The following is a 21783-nucleotide window of genomic DNA, read 5'->3' as shown; positions in this document are numbered from 1 at the left end:
TTAGACAGAGTTGGAATATCCAAGATAGTATTTGGTAATATGTAGAGAAGCTCTATTTTCTGTGTTAAGTAAGTAGGTATTACTGTTTGCTCTTATGTCCTTATTTTGGGTGATAATGGAGATACAGGCTGTATTTAAGAACTTATTGGGAGTCTTATGCCCGTTTTCACAATCAATCCCTAATTTTTAAGTGACTCCTATGGTAACACATAACAAGAATTTTGTTTTCAAAGGGGTCACTTTAAAATTAGGGATTGATGGTGAAAACGGGCATTAGGCTGAGTTGCACCACCTAACTTTGAGAGTAACTTTAACGATAACCGGTGTTTTTTGTATGGAGTTTGACAGATTTTTGACGTTTGTCAAAGTTAAAATAAGATGGTGCAACCCAGCCTTAGCGATGTGAAATAGAGACACCTTTTCTAAATAGTATTAGCTAATTTTACTATCCTGAAAGTATCCAGTGAAGGAGGAGGAAAATTTAAATGTTGTTAAATACTGGGAAGCGCTTGTAAAGCCTATGTTATGCAGATAAATAATTGACTTAAACGCCTTGTTTGATCTCTTTCGAACCGGAGGTTTTGATCAATTTCCAAATAGGACACACAAATAACGTCATACATCATTAAAAATCAAAATCATTTGGCTGGACAGTCGATATTTTTGTAACAAAATAAAACCATTACTATCTAACTAAAAATATGCCACAGCTTATATACATTTCTTTACTGTCTTTCATATTTGTTCATTCTCTTCAACTTATAGACTCCTCCAAAATTCAAGCCCGCTAGTGCAGCTGGCGTTCGCTGGCACATAAACTACCAAATAAAACATTTAAACAGTATATTTTATTGTCAACTTGAATCGGCATAGTTGTTAATATCACGCACGGATTTTGTACAAACATTGCAAAACATGTTTGCCAAAGCCTAATGACGCGGTGGCCTAGTTTTCCCCGGTTGACCTTCGGAAATTTCCGAATTGTGTGGAAAATTACTCATAATCAACACAAAAACATACAGACCACGTGCCGAAAAACGCAGCGTGGTCGTCCACCCACAAGGTTGACCGACGACCTCATAAAGGTAGCAGGAAGGCGCTGGATGCAGGCCGCTACCAACCTGGCGATGTGGAAGTCATTGGGGAACCCTATGTTCAGCAGTGGACGCCCTGTGGCTGAATGATGATGATGATGACAGACCGCAAGACTTAGTGCAGGCCCTCAAATACTTAAAGACGAAGTACACAATCCTCTCTCGGTGGACCGATGATCTGGCGAAGGACGCGGGAAGCACCTGGATGCGGGCAGCGCAGGACCAGTCGTTGAGGAAATCCTTGGGGGAGGCCTTTGTCCAGCAGTGGACGTCGACGTTTTGGTTGAACGAACATATGTAGTGATATATTATGGGTTCATCCAGTGTCTAACTCTTCAGTTTCGAGACAAGCCCTGGCGCGGTCTTGATGTTTGCTGAGCGGGTGCCTTTTTGTCAGAGGGGCACAAGCAGCTGTCTGTCCATTTGTGTATCTCTTTCATTATGTACCTATGTCTTTCCTGCTTGTATGTCTTTCCTGCTTGTATGTCTTTCTTGCAAATAAAAACTGTTCTATTAAGTAGTTTAGATGGAAGAGCAAGCGAAAGATCGTGGTTTCGACTCCCATCTCAGGTAGTTAGATTTTTTCAAGTTATTTTTAAATTAAAAAAAAAATACCAAAGTATATCCTCTGGGAATTGAACCTGGAACGTTCTACGTTGAGATATTTTGTTTTCTTGGCACTGGAGGCGTGAATATTAACCACTCCACATCAATGAATAATTATTGTTTTTATCAGTCTAGTTTTTGTCTACGTTTAGTCAAATACAAATGTAAGTATTATGTCATTCTTGATACAGATTTAGTTTTTGTGTACACAAAAACAGAATCGGATTAAGCATTCTTTAACCTTTTAAATGAATACATAATTATATGTGGTGTACAAAGACATATTAGACAATAACCGCTTTGCACTTAATAATAAGTTTTATGTTACGTACTTTTGATGATCAACTGTAGTTAGAACTGGATTAAAATCATACCTGAAAAATAGGAAAGATTCATTAGCACATTTTATCATAAATGTAACATAAACAATGTAAAAATACGTACGAGAACATAAACATAAGGTATGTTTAGTAAATAAACAAAATATTTTCTGTGTCCGATCTTTCATAATAATAATACCTTTACACTATTGAACGGATTTTGAAAGAATTTACAAAGTGATTGAAATAGCGCATATTGTCATATAAGTTTATTGAAATAAAACCTCAATGTATAAGTTGAAATATTATGAAAGCTATGGCCGAATTTGCGAGCAAAAGCTACTTTAAAATATTACAATTTTACGAGTTAGATCTTGAACATAATTCATTATTTATAAGCTTACAATCTTACTAATATTATAAATGCGAAAGTTTGTGTGGATGTTTGTTACTCTTTCACGCAAAAACTACTGAACGGATTTTGATGAAACTTTACAGTATTATTGTTTATAACCCAGAATATCATAATAGGCTATAATTTATAATAATAATAATAAATTTATTTATTTCGACCACATACAGATTATAGTGTTAGTAAATAAGTACTTAAAATTATATATACATATTATTAATATGGTGATCTGTGACAAACTAAATTTCACGTGAGTGAAACTGCGGGCAAAAGCTAGTGATATCATAATTATGAAACTTTTATTTATTAAAACACAAAGGTAGAGAGTTGATCAGCAAAGCGCTCTTGCTCTTAAAATGCCAGATTTTAAGCAAAAATCATGTAAATTATACTGCAATGATTCATGTAATCATGTTGTAACATTAATTGCAATTGTAACAATGCAGTTTCCAGTCCTTATTCACAATGAGATGGAGTGATAGCTGATTATGAGTAAGTAAGTATTGCGAAGGCATTCTACTGGTTTGACTCCCGTTCCGGATTCCGAAAATGATTTGAGCTCGTTGGACAGACTGGAATTATGGAAGAAATCTCTATGAGTGATAAGACTGCCTACTTGTGTGAATCTTTCTGTATTTTTGTAATTAATCAAATTACTACTACTCACGAACAGAGTTACACCCGTATTCACAAACGATGCTTGCTTAAGTGAAGCAGCAATTGAACGCACAGCGTTGAATAGAGCTCTGTGATTGGTTCGTGTGTCACCCTGTGTGTCTACGCATACTGTGAGACCTCATGGTAATGTTTGTGAATACGGACGTTGGGCTGAGTTGCATCATCTTACTTTAACTTTGACAAACGTCAAAAATCTGTCAAACTCCATACAGAAAACACCGGTTATTTTTATTGTCACGGTTAAAATAAGGTGGTGCAACTCCTAAATGATATGATGATGATCAATTATCATTACCCTAAACGGAACTATTCCCACCTCTCAACACGCACCGCTGCAACTCCTGTGTAGCCAGAATCTACAGCTTGACCGCCATAAAATCCTAATCATTACCCTAAAGTTCAAAACCGCATTTTCAGTCCAAAACCGGATTCCTGCATTGTTCCCAACTGTCAGTAAGTATACTGTTACACAATTCGAGTTTCGGGATAACTGTGGTCCCCAAACCAGTTGCTGATTTAATCGAGTTTTTTGACTGACTGTCGCGCTGGTTTTGTGAACTTTTGCAAAGAATGTTCTGCTACAAATATATTCGCGAAACGTAATTAACATCAGCTCATATTTATCAAAACTTTATCAAAAACAGCTTATACATTAGGAGCTACGATGCCTCAGGTAGATATACATTTACAATTCAAATATCATTATTTAAAGTTTACAAGTAGATAGATAGAACACTTTATTACTTAACAAGTATCGCTATTTTTTTTTACGGTAATTTGTGGTAAGTATCCAAATTACTATGTATTAAGTATTCGCGCAAAAAGATAAATAACTATATCTATATTGTGAGATTGGGTAAACCACTATACCTATAATTATGTAGTCAAGCATCATCGTCAGCATCATCAGCCCTTTACAGTCCACTGCTGGAATATGAGCCTCCTCCACTGCAGTGGAGGGTTTTGCCATAATCCCCACGCTTGGCAGGCGGGTTGGAGATCGCAGTTTAAAAGATTGATGTTTTTCAGGGAGCGCTGTTGCCAGTTCTCTGTTTGATGTGTAGTCCCTAAGTCGCCTCTTACGACACCCGTGGGAAGAGTAGGGGTATGTAGTCAAGCAGTGGACGGGAATCAAACTAATGACCCTCGAATTAAAAGGTTTAATCTGACAACCCACAGTTCAGCCTCTTGGGAATCAGTAATTTGACTTTTAAGTGGAAATAAATAGCTATGTTAAGTTTTTATCATGAAAAAAAATCCCTATACTTATTTTTCAAAGACTGTCTGACATACCATCTACTTAATCAACTGCTTAAAAATTTATCTACCCTCCGATTCCGAAGTACGAAATCATTTTCTTTTGAAGACACTCGCAATGCTTAAATATTACTTAATACCTACTTACCTTTTTTGTAACGAAAACGGTTGTCTTAGATTAGGTAATTAATTTCATTTTTTGTCCGCTTATCAGATCGACTTCACCACGTGTTTCCTGAAGTATACTTCAAAATGTACCTTAACTGGTAGTGATAAGAAGTATATTCATTCGTAATTTACTCCAAAGTGAGGCCATTAGCCTGAAGAATCAGTTTTTTGCCAGAATGCCTTTGAGTACGTCTTGTCTTTAAGTATAAACTTATTGATATGTTTAATATATAAATTGACAGAGTATTAATTATTGTCACTCTAGCCTAGGCGTAGCTGTAAAATTTTGACAGGTAGGCCGTTATGGAATTCTCGGATGGTAAATGTACGAGTAGACCATCAACAGGGAAGGACGGGAAATAAAGGATGGGAAAAACAGGAAAGAAAGGCAACATATCCCACTCCAGCTAGGCTAGGATGCGCGCCATGATCTTATCGATGATTTAGACGACAAATGTATGGTCTAATCGAGTAAAATCGATAAAATGGCGTTATAAAAGGGCATTTCTACGGGGACGACCGATCGACTTACTAGGGCGAAAAAAGTACCTTTAAAATTGAAGTACGGACTTGAAAAAAATCACACGTATTTATAGAACTCTTGACTTGATGGAGAGCATATTTAGAAGACCGCCAGGTTTTACATCTCGCCTTGAAAAAATCCGAAAGTTCAAAAACGGGCGAAATTTGGCCTAAAATGGAGTGTCCGGTTTCCAGAATTTACTCGTTTTTGCTTCATAACTTTTGAAATAATAACTTCCCCATTATGAAACCAACATTCACAGAACAAGGGATAGTTAATAAAGCTATATAAATGAAGCTCAGCTATAATGCCGTAACACCTGGTGCCTTGTTGTATTTCAGCTATTTGAGTGCCATTTTAATCGTGTACAAACTGACGTCCGATATAATATCTTCGGTATAGTGTCAGGTCAATCTAGCTCTTGGGTTTTGCAATATTTGTTTTATGTTTAAGGTTAAGAATAAATAAACAAAGAGACCCTGTGTTATGTCTTTATTTGTTTTATTTAAATAAAATTAAAATAATATATAAAAATTAAGAATTTATTATAGTTCCTTATAAAAAATTAAACATATTGATTAGGATTTTTGTTTTATTCCATTAGTATTTCAGACACATAAACCTAAAATGAACCATCTAAATAATAGACCAGCAATCAGATATCAAAACGTTTTAAGTATGTATTATATTAATTATTGAAATACATTAGGTATTTCTTCATAATGTCATCAATTCTAAGTTTGCGGAGCGATTTTTATATTTGGAGATTCATTTCTCAATTCCGTGATTCATTTTCTCAATTCGGTGCTCTCTCAATTCGATGCTTAACATTTCTCATAAACCACTTAACAATATTTAGTGACAATGCTATTTTTACATTCAGAATGGAGTAACATTTATTTTTTTGTATTGAAACTACTTAAAAAACTAAATATAAATTTTAGCACCGAATTGAGAAAAAATACACCGTACAGTAGAAATGCCCAAAAGTTTATCGCGACGCTCATCCTAGGCCTACTGACGACCACGACCACTCTGTCAAGAGTGTAACGACTGAGAAGAAGAAGAAATGTACGCTCACAGTATTTTGAATGAATTTTAACATTAGGGACACATTCTTCTGATACGGCACGATAAAAGCTTTTCTATGTGACAAACAAAAGGTAGTGCAATCGAGTTATTCCTAAAGTTAGTAGTAGTACTTGAGTATCCAATATTTTTCAAAAGAAAAATCATAATTGAGTCTGTGAAAGCAGCGAAACAAAAGAGCAAAGATCAAAGACTGTATACTTTCTGATACATTTTTAAATTTGAATACCTTTTCAAAATGAAGCTGAAAAGTCCTTGTTTCAGTCGAGAGGCTTAAAATTAGAGGTTAATAAAGAAAACTCCTCAAAAACTGAGGACAAAGGCACTCCAGCTAAGGGTCTCTCTTGTCAGCGTTTTTACACAAAAGGTACTCGATATTGTATAGGTTTTGTTTTATAGTCGAGGCTTTATAGACTCTAGTATGGATCTGACGTGACTGTAACGCGACTTGACTCCAACGTGACATCTTTATCTGGTCATTATTTTAGTCCCCACTGAATAATTTACCAAAGGTGATGATGGATTTGGCCATAATACTCTTCACGGTGACTAAACAGGTTGGGGAGTCCTTATGTCAAAAATCAATCAAAACGCCTGTTGCCATTAACAACATCCACGTGAAGTAGGAGTGGTCTTATTCTACTCATATTCATGCTACAGACATAGTTATTTTTAACAATTAGTTAAATACCTATCAGTTTTGTAACAGAATTCGTCAGTACAATTTCACGAAAAACTCATCTTGGAAATTGAATCTTAATGTCAGCCAGTTATTATGAAATACCTAAAATGCTTTTAATGGATGAAACATGTAGCACGATTTTAAATGTTTTCCAAGTATTTGATATTGAGAAAAAAGTATAGTTTGTTAGTTCAAGAACACAACTATTTGTGCGAGAAAGTTTAAGGTCATAATAAAAAACAAGTTACAGTAAGTAAAGTTAGCCCAAACATAAACTTTGAAGTAACTCCAACACACAAATCATTTGAAGAAAACAAGATAAGGGTATAGTAACAATGTGAATACGTACAGAACTGTCAATATGAAAGCTACGAGATAGACGGTCGAGTAGTCGAGGCCTAACTTTGGTAGGCACGCGATTTGCTTAGGCCACTAAGATGTTACTAGCCCCTAAATCTACAATTTAGCTTTTCGTGAAAATTTACAAAATAAATAAAATAACTAAATCAAGTCAAATATAGCTATATTTGTGAAATATCTGTTTTACATTGAGGTTTTAACTCATATTAGGACAATCATTATGTCGGTTTTTTAGAGTAACAAAATCTTAATTTTATGAATCCGCTCCAATTTACCAAAAGAAGGCATATTGAGGATTTGGCTTACACAGGCCAGGCTAGTTGTAGGTAGAGGCCTGTAGGCCTAGGATGTTCGCCACGATAAGCTTTTATCGTGCCATTTTATCGATTTTACGCCATAAGCCCATGGATAGTACATTTGTCGTCTACAATAAGATTTTATCACGGAGCGCATCCCAGCCCAGTTTATGTTCGCATTTGCTTTCAATTGGCTTTTTAGCATCCACGGGAACAGTCAGTATGGTCCTATTTTACTCTACAGGAACTCCACGGTATATTGAGTGACGTAATTATCATTATGAGAAAGTGACTTTTAGGATTTTTGACACTCTTGTAAAGGTAAAAGTGCAGTAAATAAAATATGTAATTTTTTCCAGTATTTTTTACTTCCACGTTCCATAGCGCCATCTTAGCACCCAAACTGCAAACTTAAGTTCGTGGGATTTATCGTGCGGTTCGGTTATAGATCGCTCGATTTATCTCGCATGCGACTCGTAACTCATCAACTTGGCTATTAATAAATGGACAATGTACTCGCTTGTGCATGATGTACGAGTGTGTAATGTGTATGCAATCTTGTATTACAGCTTGACATCTGATAAAAATATAACCCTCCTTCTGGCGCAGTTGGGTAAAAAGGTTTATCAAATCAAAATTAATTTCAATCAATTAGTAAATCTGATTTCAGATAGACTAGTATTGTTCCGGTATAGGGTGCATTGTCCGGGTTTTAGTAATATAACTTAGATTTTTTTGGCGGGTCAAATGACGTTACTAGTTAGAAAAAAAAATGCCCCAATCAAAGGTTTTTTATGCAGAACAAGGCAGGTATTTGACCGCAATCGCACCTGACGTTAAGTGAGATGCAGTCTAGGATAGTACATAGGTACATATTATTATCTGTCCTGTTAGTGCTAATTCACTCTCGTCTTGAAACTCTAAGGCTGAGTTGCACCACCTAACTTTGACCGTAACTATAACTATAACCGGCGTATTTTGTATGGAGTTTGACAGATTTTTGACGTTTGTTAAAGTCAAAGTAAGATGGTGCAACTCAGCCTAACATTACCCATTTACTGAAAAACAATATGATGATGATCAAAATCAAAGTAATAAAAAATAAACATCCTTTTAGTATTGCGAAAAAATCCTCATTGAAAATCTAAGACACTCATACATAAAGCTAGAGCTTAATACTTGGTAGAGCCAGCCTACCGATTGGTCACAGTGTACCAGGGCAGGGCTCGCTCGTGTAATTACATCATTAACAAACAGCGCGAGAGGCTTCCTTATTTATACCGTCCGGCCCTGGTGTACGGACAGCAGAAAAGTTAAGAAAAAATTGCGATTACTTTAAATAATGTTGAGTATTTCGCCCATTTTACTCACAACGATGCGCTGGATGCAGGCCGCCACCAACCGGCCATTGTGGAAATCATTGGGGTAGGCCTATGTTCAGCAGATCCACAACGAGAAAGCTCTTGGCCATCATCTCACCTGATAGAGTTGGAGGTAATACAAATAAAATTAATTGAGCTAAGTAAATCCATAGTTCTTCTGTGGTTTAGAATTTTGGGTAAAGCTCAATTATCTTCGGCCTGATCATTCTTTCCATTAGGTCAAATAAATGCCCAAGAGCTTTTTTCTTTGTGGATATTTTAGTTGATGAACACGCGTAGGTACCACGAAAAATAAATACTGTAGTTCATAATTAATATTAACCATTAGTTAAAATCATTCGTCCGATGAAAGAATACTCAGTTAGGCAGCACATCAGGTTTATATTGTTGTTGCAAAATCGTAACAATTACAATTACATTAGAATTCATAACATGCCTCAGTGTTAAGTTTGATTTGCTGTTGTCTGTATTTCTATTTATAAAATTAACTTCAAAAGCTTTAATTTAATTAAAACTATTTAATGAAAAATATTTTCACACTCAAAAATCAACTCTATAAAAGCTACATAAAGTAGAATCTTACAGTAACATTATTAAACGTCGATATCTTGTATTAATCTATCCAAGAATCAAGTAATAAAAATTTAACGTCTGAGGTGTAATTTTGCAACAATGTATTGGGCTGCAACAAAAAGAAGTTAATGAGAATCGGTCAAGGGTGAGTTGGAAAATGAAGTAATGAACATTGGGCGAATAAAGCTACAATATACAGTGTGAGTCACGTTAAAGTGTACATATGAAAATAGATGAAACTAGACCTATTTTTATCGACAAAAAAGAGGTCAAAATTTTTTTGAGATTTTTTTTTATTTTTTTATAGATTTTTTTTTCTTCAGATTACTTATTGTAAAGAAAACGTAATAACTTTTAAACTAAGCGGTATATCCTGATAAAATAAAAACAGTAATAATGCTAAATAACAGGCAATACTAAAAAAATACATAAAATACACAAAAAAGGCCAACAAATAATAAAAAATGATACTTTTTGAAAAAAATCTGCTTAAAAATTCGTGTTTTTTTGGTTATTTGTTAAATTTCTCCAAAAAATCCCCCTATAACTGGTAGTTTTTATTATTTTGTATTGTTTCATTCTACACTTCCATTTAGTCTTTAATAATGGAAAGCTTTTGTAACCACAAATAAAGAAAAGTATTGTTAATGGTAGACACTTATTTTTCCAAAAGATAGCCAATGCAACGTTTCGTTGGTTGTCAATTATCATTTCTACGTTAATATTATTGCATCTTACTAGTTACAATTTACTGGCTCAAATTATTAAAATTAGATTAAAATATTCATTCAATCACTTTTTTGAGTCAAGACTTTTTAAAACCAAATAGGCCTAAATAGGTGCACCTACCTTACTGTATCTACTAGCTGCAATGTACTGGCATACATTAAAACTTAGATTAAAATGTAGGTTCAAGCAACAAGTCTGAAAGGTCATTGTATGATTTTTAAAAGAGTTTTTAAATCCAAATGGACCTAAATAGGTGCGCTCATCTTACTGGAGGTACTAACTAGATATAATGTACTGTAGTTAGTACTGTGGCTTAAATTAAAACCTAGTTTAAAAGATAGGTTCAGCGTCATGTGCATTTAACTCTAAATTATAAAAAACAACCGAATAGAGAACCGTTTTTTGTTGAAGTCGGTTAAAAAGGGTCGTATTTCTTTTGCCGACGGTACCTCGCCCAGAACATGTAAAGCAATAACTGTTTGATTAAACTGTAATGGGCTTACGCAAGACAGGCCGATAATAATTTCGCGGGCGCGTACTTTTTTTGCTGCCATTACTTCAGCTAGTGTTGCACAATATCGATAATAAAACCAAAAATAATATCGATAGTATACATCGTTATACGCGCCCCACCATTCTTCCTCGAATGTTTGAGTGTTACCGGTACACGCTAAATTATCCATGAGTGCACACGCACACAACAATAATGACGCTCGGATTGCTCGGATCATGCTCCCCTCACCCGGCGCTTTCCTCGACCAAAAATTGGTGGGGCGCGTCTTAGTGAATGAAACTATCTATGTCGCCATGTGTGATACTATTGATAGCATCGTACGGGATCTTTCCCACGGAGTCATCCTGTTTTTTGCAGGTTCCCGTTTAGTAGTAAAAATTCACATGAAAATCTGAAATTGCAGAGTCCCGTACAAAATGCCCTATCGATATTATATCCCAACTAATATTATAAATGCGAAAGTAACTCTGTCTGTCTGTCTGTCTGTCTGTCTGTCTGTTACGCTTTCCCGCTTAAACCTCGCAACCGATTTTGATGAAATTTGGCATAGAGATAGTTTGAGTCCCGGGAAAGAACATAGGATAGTTTTTATCCCGGTTTTTGAAACAGGGACGCGCGCGATAAAGTTTTTCTGTGACAGACAAAAATACACGCGGGCGAAGCCGCGGGCGGAAAGCTAGTAGCATATAATTTTATTTCTCTTAAATCTTTTAGCTAATATTTTCTATGTATCGTTGTTGGTTTCTATAAATAACAGACAGACAGACAGACGGACGCACGGACGGACGGACAGACAGGCAGGCAGGCGATATCTACAAATTTACGAATATAGGCGTTAAGAAATTTGCCGGGGCAGCAAGTCCTGAATATTTCTCAACGTCCACTATCGATATTGAAACTATCGACGATTCCGCAACACTACTTCAACTAGTTTCTCTCGTTTCTGTCCACCTTTTTTGCGGACCGTACGCAATTTGTTAGCGACGATTTTTGGAATCGTATTTGATAAAAAGTGTAATAAGTCTAAGGTTGAAGGAGGAACCGATTCGTACTAATCATTGTAAATGCTAAACTCTTTTTTCTATCTGTATGTCACGCTTAAATTACAGGACAGATTTTGTTGAATTTTTGTATTGCACTATAGTCACAGATTGGACCAGAGGGAGGGATTGTGAGTTTACATAAAACGCACACACTAGGTCACTAGTGAGCGCGTCAAAAAATGACATTAAATGTATGACGGATTGTACAGCGCCCCTAGCGGGAAACGTTAAAAAAATAAAATATTCATACATTTTTTAATGAGCACGTTTGATGTAAACTCGCACTCAGTCCACAGGTCTCTATGATATTACATTTCCTATTCCATCTTTCATTATGTTCTACGAAAACTCTTAATATACGTTCATTGAAAGTGTTCCAATAACTATGTTTTTTCTCATCGGTCTGTTACAGAAAGACACCTAAACTTATCTATTAATAACTCTATCTATTGGTAATAACCCCATCAAAATGTGTTCAGTAGTTCTTGAGTTCAGACAGACACAAAAAAACAACACCAGACTTGTAAACAATGGATTACAAAACAATGAATTAAGCCCTCGAACAACCCTCCAATGGATTCTCTAAAAATAATACCCAGTGGTCGAATATACTATCTTTCAGTGGCCACTGGGACCACTGATTACGTTATGGCCCATTGTTACCGGTTTGCGTACATTGCAATCGTGGGGTAAGGGTGAGACGCTTTTATAGCATGGGTTCCGTATAGAATTTTAAGACAATATCTCTTAACTTGCATCGTAACACAAGCTTGTTTAGCTTAACACGAGGGGCTAACGGGAATATTAGTAATTTGTGCAATAAAATTGCTAATAATCTATTTAAAAAAAAAACAGGGTCTCTAGTACGATCGTCGTCTAACAATGAGCCAAATGAAGTCCACTGGTGGACAAAGGCCTCTCTTAAGGATTTCCACAACGACGTTATACACTGCCCGCACGCATCCCGGTGCTCTCCGCGACCTTCACCAGATCGTTGGTTCACCTAGTCAATTCTCCTCGATCAATCCCAACTAATATTATAAATGCGAAAGTAACTCTGTCTGTCTGTCTGTCTGTCTGTCTGTCTGTCTGTCTGTCTGTCTGTTACGCTTTCCCGCTTAAACCTCGCAACCGATTTTGATGAAATTTGGCATAGAGATAGTTTGAGTCCCGGGAAAGAACATAGGATAGTTTTTATCCCGGTTTTTGAAACAGGGACGCGCGCGATAAAGTTTTTCTATGACAGACAAAATTCCACGCGGGCGAAGCCGCGGGCGGAAAGCTAGTAGACTATATTGTCTATATTATTATCACAAAGAAGTATATATTGAATTATTTATGCTACCAAAAGGGTTACTTATAGGTAAAGCATGATGATGATAATGATGATGGATTCTGACACATTGATGAGAGTGGTAAAATAGTCTAGTAAGCAAAATATCTCTGGTTCAAACTGCTGATAAGAGGTAAGATAGCCAGTTCCTCAGTAGATGAGGATTCTGGGTCAAGATGGCTTCCACCTTCAGCCTGATCATTACTTTCCATCAGGTGAGAAAGATGGAGGCCAAGAGCTTCCGCGTTGTGGATAAAAAAGTGCTGCTGAGAATATACAAAAAAATTCTATTACTGATCATGTATTTACTTTAGCTTATTGGCTTTTCCATTGCTACAGTAGATCCCTAAAAATCGCTATGATCGATCCGATAGTTTGCTATGCAAGCGTGTACTTACAGTAATCGAGTAATGGAGGGATGCTAAATGCGGAACGATTATTTGTACCGCCATTTGATGTGTATTCCGTATCCGCCATCTTGTAATTCGTATGCATTTGGATTTGTGGTGGATGTATTGATTTTCCACCGAGGAAATGTAGTTTGTTTTTAATTTTAGCATAGGACAGATCTTGGCAATCGTAGCTCGATAGACCGACGACCTTAAGAAGATAGCTGACTGTCATCATTATTATATTTATTATCATTAGGTAATTTATTCGAAGAAGAAGCAAGACTCTCTCTAATTTTAATAGAAACAAATGGAGGATTTGGCATTTGGCCTAAACTCCTCAAGCTGGTTAGATTGGTTGGGGAGGGTTAAGTTGGAAGTAGCTGGTTGAAATAAGCAGGAGATAGTGATTTTTGATCCTCGGAGTATGGGCACGTTTAGTCATTGCGGTTAATGTCAGACATCAGCCAGAGTTTTGTTTTAGGATCCTCCCTAAGATGATGAGGTGAGATGATGATGAAAAAAATCACTTATACTGATTTTGAAAGTACTATCATTTTCTCAATAATATCATTCAACACCCGTGTAATTAGCTAACTAATGTATCAATCCATAGGAAAGAAGCAGTAAATACCATATCAACGTTAATACGTAATAACTGCATAACTATACAATTTTCTAATAACACAAATCGGCGCGACAAGACCGCAATCTTCGTCTATTATACAAAAATACCATCAGGACCAGTTATTTGTGCCAACAAAACCATAATGTCATTACAACTAATCATGTCTGGAGTCGGACACCACTATAATAATAAAATAATAATACAGGGTGTCCAAAAAGTCGTGTCAAGCCGTAGAGCATCAGTAGGGCTACCCAAATCACCCTATGGATGTTCCGCGATTTTTTATAGTTTTCGAGCTATGATTTTTTTAAATTTCTGTAGCTTAGGAACTTTATTGGTCACTAAGGCACGAATAGTTACCTAAGGTAAATGCCAGATTTAAAAAAAAATATTATTAGATGATTACTAGGCCTAGCTGATTCATAAGTATTTACATTCATAACACGAATGTAAACTGAAAACGCTTAAAATCCTATATGTTGTAAAAAAATTATAACTCGAAAACTATCAAAAGTCGCGGTGATTGGGGTAGTACTCGTGATGCTCTATCTGGCTTTGGCTTGACACAATTTTTTGGGACACCCTGTATCTCGAACACAGTCGCAGGCGGTCTGTAGTGCAAAATAAAGAAATTAAAAACTAAAATATGAACTCAAATCGAAGTCACGACTAGGCTGAACTGCTAAGTACTTTTCTACTTGACTAAGTACAAATTTGAACCTTATGATTGTGGTGGAAGGTGTGTATTGAAATAGGGAAGGAAAATTGCAAGGATGCAATTTAGCGTCGTCCTTTTTTAAGCTATATTCGCGGTTGACTGTACTAAGTTGAGCGTTTAGCCACAGCTTAAGTGAAATCAGTAAGTCTAATTTATTAAACCAAATTTTTATAGTATGTATTTAAATTATTATTTACTTTTTGATACGAGTAAATTATAGCTAATGGTTTCAGCACTCTATTCGTGGTTGTTGTTAAAGCGGACTTAGGAATTCATATGCAAAATACCGTAGCGTGGGGGATGTAGGCAAAATCCTTCATTTGGCTCTGTCAAAATTAAAAAGAGTCTTCATTCTGCAATCATCATCATCATCATCATCATTTCAGCCATAGGACGTCCACTGCTGAACATAGGCCTCCCCCAATGCTTTCCATGTTGATCGATTGGTAGCGGCCTGCGTTCAGCGCTTCCCTGCTACCTTTATGATATCGTCGGTCCACCTTGTGGGTGGACGGGCATTCTGCAATAGGACTATGCTATAAATGAACTGATTACGATGAAATCTATCGATGGGACTTGTCTTGCAACTCACTTGATAGAGAGTGATGATCAGGCCGAAGTTAGAAGTGAGATTCACATTCCCATTCATAGAGTTCCTTCTAGCAATCCGGTATAAATATACTGCATTAATGTATACTGTGGCTGTCTTGACTGAGTTGAGCGTTTAGCGGATTTGCAAAGGAACTGGCTATTTATCGTGACTTGCTAACCCACCCGCGGTTTTAGGGTTCCTCAGTGAAGTTAGAAATCTTCTTTTAATAATAACCTAGACAGAAGTAAGTATAGAATAATATCTTAATAACTTGCTAGAGGGAAGAGTCTCTTAGTATTTGTCAAAAATTATCAGCTTCAATACCCAATCTACTATAATAATATAACAACTTATGTACACGTTCTAAATGAATAAACATCATCATCATCTCAGCTACAGGGCGTCCACTGCTGAACATGGGCCTCCCCCAATGATTTTTTCGCCCGGTTGGTAGTGGCCTGCGTCCAGCTTCTTCTTACTACCCTTATGAGGTCGTCGGTCCACCTTATTACCAAAAGTATTTGAACTATTAATATTGCGCAACTAAACTTAAAAAATGCCGGCAACATCGAAAGCAGAGTATTTTAATTAACTAGCATTTATTTGTAATTGCCGTGTTTTTGCTGACTCATAAGTTGCATAATGTTTCGGCATTTTGTTCAGATAACATCTAGAAAATAAGTTTATTTAATAATTTATGCTAAGGTTAAGGTCCTGCGCTTGCCTGCTACCTTTACGATGTCGTCGGTCCACCTTGTCGGTGGACGTCCCACGCTGCGTTTTCCGGTACGCGGCCACCATTCCAGAACCTTGCTGCCCCATCGGCCGTCAGTTCTGCGTACTATGTACCCTGCCCGTTGCCACTTCAGCTTGCTAATCCGTCGGGCTATGTCAGCGACTTTAGTTCGTTTACGGATCTCCTCATTTCTGATTCGATCTTAAGGCATGCAGTACATAAAATAAATAATTAGGTAATGTATTCGGTGGTTTAAGATTATGTAGGACACACGAAAGCACGTTAAACAGGTACAGATAGATAGAGATAAAATACTGCATCTTTCCTCGGTCCCCCATCAGGTGGACCGACGATCTGGTGAAGGTCGCGGGAAGTATCTGGATGTGGGCAGCGCAGGACCGGTCGCTATAGAAATCCTTGTGAGAGGCCTTTGTCCAGCAGTGGACGTCATTTAGCTGAACGAAACTAGTAGGTGCTGTATTCTAGGTGCTATATTATCAGCTTCTTAAGTGCTTTTGATTGCTCATTGCCTACATCAAAAGAAAAGAAAAGCTTAAGCCAGGTTTCTAGGGATTTCCCACAGAACTAAATATTTTTAGTTGGATTAAGAATTTATGAAGTGTTTTTTATTATAATTTCAATCATCGGTATTAATAATCTTCTCATAACTCATCAACAAACCGACAGTCGCTTATTAAAATTCACAGCGTAACTTTTTTAATAATATAATTACTAATAACGTATTCTACACGCTCCTTCTTTCAGATAGAGGTCATTGCCTTCTCACTTGACAGTTCTTTTTTTTGAATTCATATCTAACTGTCAGTTCTGACGTTTGAGCCTTGACATTTCAAGATGGCGGCGCAGATTGGCGCGATTTGGATATCATCTGAAATTGGTAATGATTTGAATCTCGTAAGAAATATTTTAGCACTTTTTAGGATGGTTTTAGAATCTCTTAGCGCCGACGATCAGCGCGATTTGAAAACCTGCCTTAAGACTGTTATACAATGAAGAAATTTTTATATCATTGAAAACTATACAAAACAAAGCTTATAATAATATTCAGTGAGTAACAAGTTGAGCTGTATATTTTTGTTACAAAGAAGGTCTTAAAAATTTGCACGAGATACCACTGTGTAAGTTTTACATATTGTATGTCGCCGTCTTATGAGTATCGTGGTATAATCTAAATCAGATAAGATAGGTACTTTAAGTACTAATTTACTTGTTGATTGTAACTTATTTTAATTAAGTTTTATTCCCAGAAACATGAATGTCAGATTGCTGCCTATGGCGGATTATCAAGTCTGACACTAAATGACCAGATACAAAAAGAACACAAATTGTTGAGTGTTTTGTAACGTATTTTCACAACACAAACTAACTTTTACTATCAGACATTGTACAAAATGTCCACTTTCACCGCGCGCCAATTTTCACGCCCTGCCCTTTCTCTGAAGACAATGGTATTACACATAATTGTTATGCCGGTGACTAAATGTTATGTCGCGGTGCAAGACTAGGAAGAAGACAAGATGACTTATTAGAAAGCTCTAAAAATAATCATCATCATCATTTCAGCCATAGGACGTCCACTGCTGAACATAGGCCTCCCCTAATGCTTTCCACGTTGATCGATTGGCAGCGGCCTGCATCCAGCGCTTCCCTGCTACCTTTACGATGTCGTCGGTCCACCTTGTAGGATGAAAAAATAATGTCAAAAGAAAAAATCTTGAGATTCGTTCTTTTTACGTTTATCGACATGTGAAAGAAAGTATACGACTTATAGACAAAGAGTAAATTGTATCAGACTAGTTACTGTGACAAGAGTAGCGGGCTCGATAACCACTCTATGGTATAGGTATCTACAATATAATTCTTTGACTATCAGCAGTGTAATTTCTTTCACTGGAATCAACTAAATTTAATTTTATTAATAACTAGAGAGTTGTCATTTTTATTTCATATTTGCCCGCGGCTTCACCCGCGTGAAATTTAGTGCCACAGAATCGTATAAATTATAGCCTATGTTAATATGAGTTACAAATAATAATGCTTAAAGTTTCAACAAAATCCGTTCTGTAGATTTTGCGTGAAAGAGTAACAAACATCCACACAAACTTTCACCTTTATAATATTAGTAGGATTCACTGCTGGCAAAAGACTTCCCCCAAGTATTTCCACAACGACCGGTCCTGCACTGCCCGCATTGTCGTGCTAGTTGTAAGAAAAAAAAGCTTCTTATCAACCGACTTCAAAAAANGGGGATGAACTTTTTTATACGCAATATCACCGCCGATTATAAACCAATTTGAACGATTATTTTTTTGTTGAATAGGTATTATCAAAAGGGTGGTTTCATCCGAATTTGAAGAAAATATTTCACCCCCAAGGGTGGAAAATTGGGGATGAACTTTTTTATACGCAATATTTTTAATTTTTAGTTTTTTTTGTGTTCACGCATTTGAAGTCGGTTTTATTTTTTTAAAAAGTTAATTATTTTAAGAATTATTTATCTAGACGTTTGTTATAAGTCCTTATTTCACACTTGCACCGCGACACCATATGATAATGTCCGCGAACCGTCATGCTTGCACATTGACGCCTCCATTGAATGCTTAGAAGCTATAATGGCGCGATTGTAAGCGCGTGCGCTGGTATACTCAGCTACGTTTTATTTGTAAATGTTTAGAAAAAAATTATCCTACTAATATTATAAATGCGAAAGTTTGGATGTCTGGATGTTTGTTACTCTTTCACGAAAAAACTACTAAACGGATTTTGATGAAACTTTACAGTATTTTTGTTTATAACCCAGAATAACATATAGGTTATAATTTATGACGATCTGTGACAAACGAAATTTCACCCGGGTGAAGCCGCGGGCGGAAAGCTAGTACTATAATAATCCTTGTCTGGAGAAACAAATTATCTTGGGACAAATGGAAGGCAGACGTGCTCGAGGCAGGGCACCGACGAGATGATCGGACGCGGTGAGGAAGACGGTGGGCGGGATATGTTCCCGTAAAGACGTAGCTAAAATACAGTCAAATGGTAAACATTTCAATCAACGTGTGATTAACCAACCGAAGAACTCAACGAGTAAAAATGTTCATTTATTTTTAATCTTAGGATAATCATCATCATCATAATTTCAGCCATAGGACGTCCACTGCTGAACATAGGCCTCCCCCAATGCTTTCCATGTTTATCGATTGGTAGCGGCCTGCGTCCAGCGCTTTCCTGCTACCTTTACGATGTCGTCGGTCCACCTTGTAGGTGGACGTCCCTTAGGATAAGATTTACCATAAATATCATGGTTACATTTTTCAAGTCCAAAGTTGCCTTTTCAGTACTAAGCTAAAAAAATCTAGCTACCGTGAGGAGTGTAGACCAAATCCTCTGTTTGCCTCTCTGGCAAATTAGAGAGGGTCGTGCTCCTGCAGTGGAGACATAATAACTTGCCCAAATCTAGCCAGAGTGCAGTTCGTTCGTTCGTTTCAGCCGAATGACGTCCACTGCTGGACAAAGGCCTCCCCCAAGGATTTCCACAACGACTGGTCCTGCGCTGCCCGCATCCAGGCACCTCCCACGACCTTCACCAGATCGTCGGTCTACCTAGTGGGAGGCCTGCCCACACTACGTGTGCAGTATGGCGAGCGTAAACTAAATTCTCCATAATTTTCTGGAAATTAATAAGAGAGGGTAGCAGGAAGTCTTTGGATGCAGGCCACTACCAACCGAGCGATGTGGAAATCATTGAAGGAGGATGTCCTGTGCCAGCCACAGTATAGTAATAATGATGATGATGATGAGAGAGGGTACAAGATAGAAGTCTCCTAAATGATCTGACCACTTGGTAGATCACCAATGAGATAGACGAACCAGATCAAGGCCGCAACTAAGTGCTCGGTTAGCGAAAGTACCCGGAAAGCTGCATTTCGTGAGGAATGGCGCCGTATTGCGAGGAACATCACTCTGAAACGTGATTCACAATGATGACCACGACCATTCTGACAAGAGTGTACCGATTGAGAAGAAGAAGAAATGATCTGATGATGATGTCTAGTCCGACTGTACCAGTTGTGCACGATAAATGAGAACAGACCATCCATTGTAAGCAAATTTCATAAAGGCAACCGTCAAAATGTTGACAGGAGGATGTGAGGCAATGACTGTTTGTTATGTCATCGCTGCAATCGAATTGATAACATTTGCAAATCAATTTAAGATCTAGATTGATATGTGGGTAGATAGCATCAGCTTAAACTGGATACAACCATTTTATTTTCTAGGTTTTTTCTGCGAATTTGTCTTTAGATTTTAATAAAAAGTAGCCCGACCAATTAATTTATACGCTATACCGGATTATCCATTGAAATATTTTAATATAATCTGCCCAGTAGTTTTTGCATGAAGAAGTAAAAATTATTGAAGCCACGATAGCTGAACGCTGAAGAGGTGATCCGGGGAACGCGGGTTCGGTCCTCGCCGCCGCTCGACTATTGTGGTGAGCTCACTCGTGATACAAGCATATTTAGCTTAGTACGATGGGCTAACGGGGCTATTAGTAATTTGTGTAATAACAAATCAGTAATAATCTTTAAAAAAATGTTCATCATCTCAAACTTTTGCGTTAATCTTACGCTGTCAACATCGGTCCATCAGTTGTCGTCATGACACCATGATATTGACGGATGATTTGTGTTTATTTGCTCATAAACTTTCTTTACTCGATAAGCATAGTCTACTATATAGATTGTTTCATCGACGATGATGCGACTCACAGTTCTTCCGCTAATGTTTGAGTGTCATCGGTACACGCTACACTACAATAATGACGCTCGAATTGCTCGGATCAAACTCCCCGAACCCCACGCTTCCCTCGACCAAAAATTGGTTGGGCGCGTCTTCATGGATGAAACGATCTACATAAACACAGAAAATACCGAAATAGATATAATAAAAAGTTCTTACCTTTTCTGCACATGAATTCTGAAACAACAGAAAAATATCATTAGTGATCTGTAGTTCAACTCAATCAAGTTCAAAATATGATATCAAACGTTCAGCTACCGTCAGATACACGGTTACCCTTAAAAAACAAATCAAAAAGCTAAATCATTACTTTTAATCTACGAGTAATAATTATTTATAAAAGTGAAATGTCATTGATTGACTGACTCACTCATCACGAAATCTCAGAAACTACAAGTGCTAGGAGTCTCTATCATGGGGGTCCTTTTAGAACGAAGGTGCTCACTAAGACGGGATTTTGCAAAATTCAACCTCTAAGGGAGTGAAACGTTATCCACGCGTACGAAGTCGCGAGCGGCCGCTGGTATTTGATAGAGATACTGATTTGATAAAGATTAGTGTTAAGAAATATAAAACGTTGTTTGCTGTAAGTGGTTCTTATTAAAAATCCAGTAACTCTAATGTGATTACAACTGTTGTAACAACGTCCATCACGTTTTATTTGCAATCCCAATAAGACACGTGTCTTTACATTTTCCAAGGCGTTTCAAAATCTTTAATTATATCAATGATCATATTTCTAAACCAGCATCAGGTGCTATATTGGCTGCCACAATAACATCATTCTACGATTGCAAAATTAAGTAACGATAGATTAAGCTATTAAAATAATCATTATTA

At 36.9% G+C, this 21783-nt stretch overlaps 1 protein-coding gene across 1 annotated transcript in view; it reads right to left on the bottom strand.

Annotated features, from left to right (window-relative positions):
* sano (CABIT domain-containing protein serrano) overlaps positions 1–21783 on the bottom strand; it is a 158862-nt gene that overhangs the window by 87827 nt on the left and 49252 nt on the right. The window contains exon 2 of the mRNA XM_028315066.1: positions 21103–21120. The gene's annotated coding sequence lies outside the window, so the exon portion shown is untranslated. The remainder of the gene's footprint in view (positions 1–21102; positions 21121–21783) is intronic.

This window comes from Ostrinia furnacalis, unplaced genomic scaffold (genome assembly GCF_004193835.3).
Source record: "Ostrinia furnacalis isolate ACB-3 unplaced genomic scaffold, ASM419383v2 OfSCF4967, whole genome shotgun sequence".
Lineage (NCBI taxonomy): Eukaryota > Metazoa > Arthropoda > Insecta > Lepidoptera > Crambidae > Ostrinia > Ostrinia furnacalis.
This window is presented reverse-complemented; position numbering and strand designations above follow the sequence as displayed.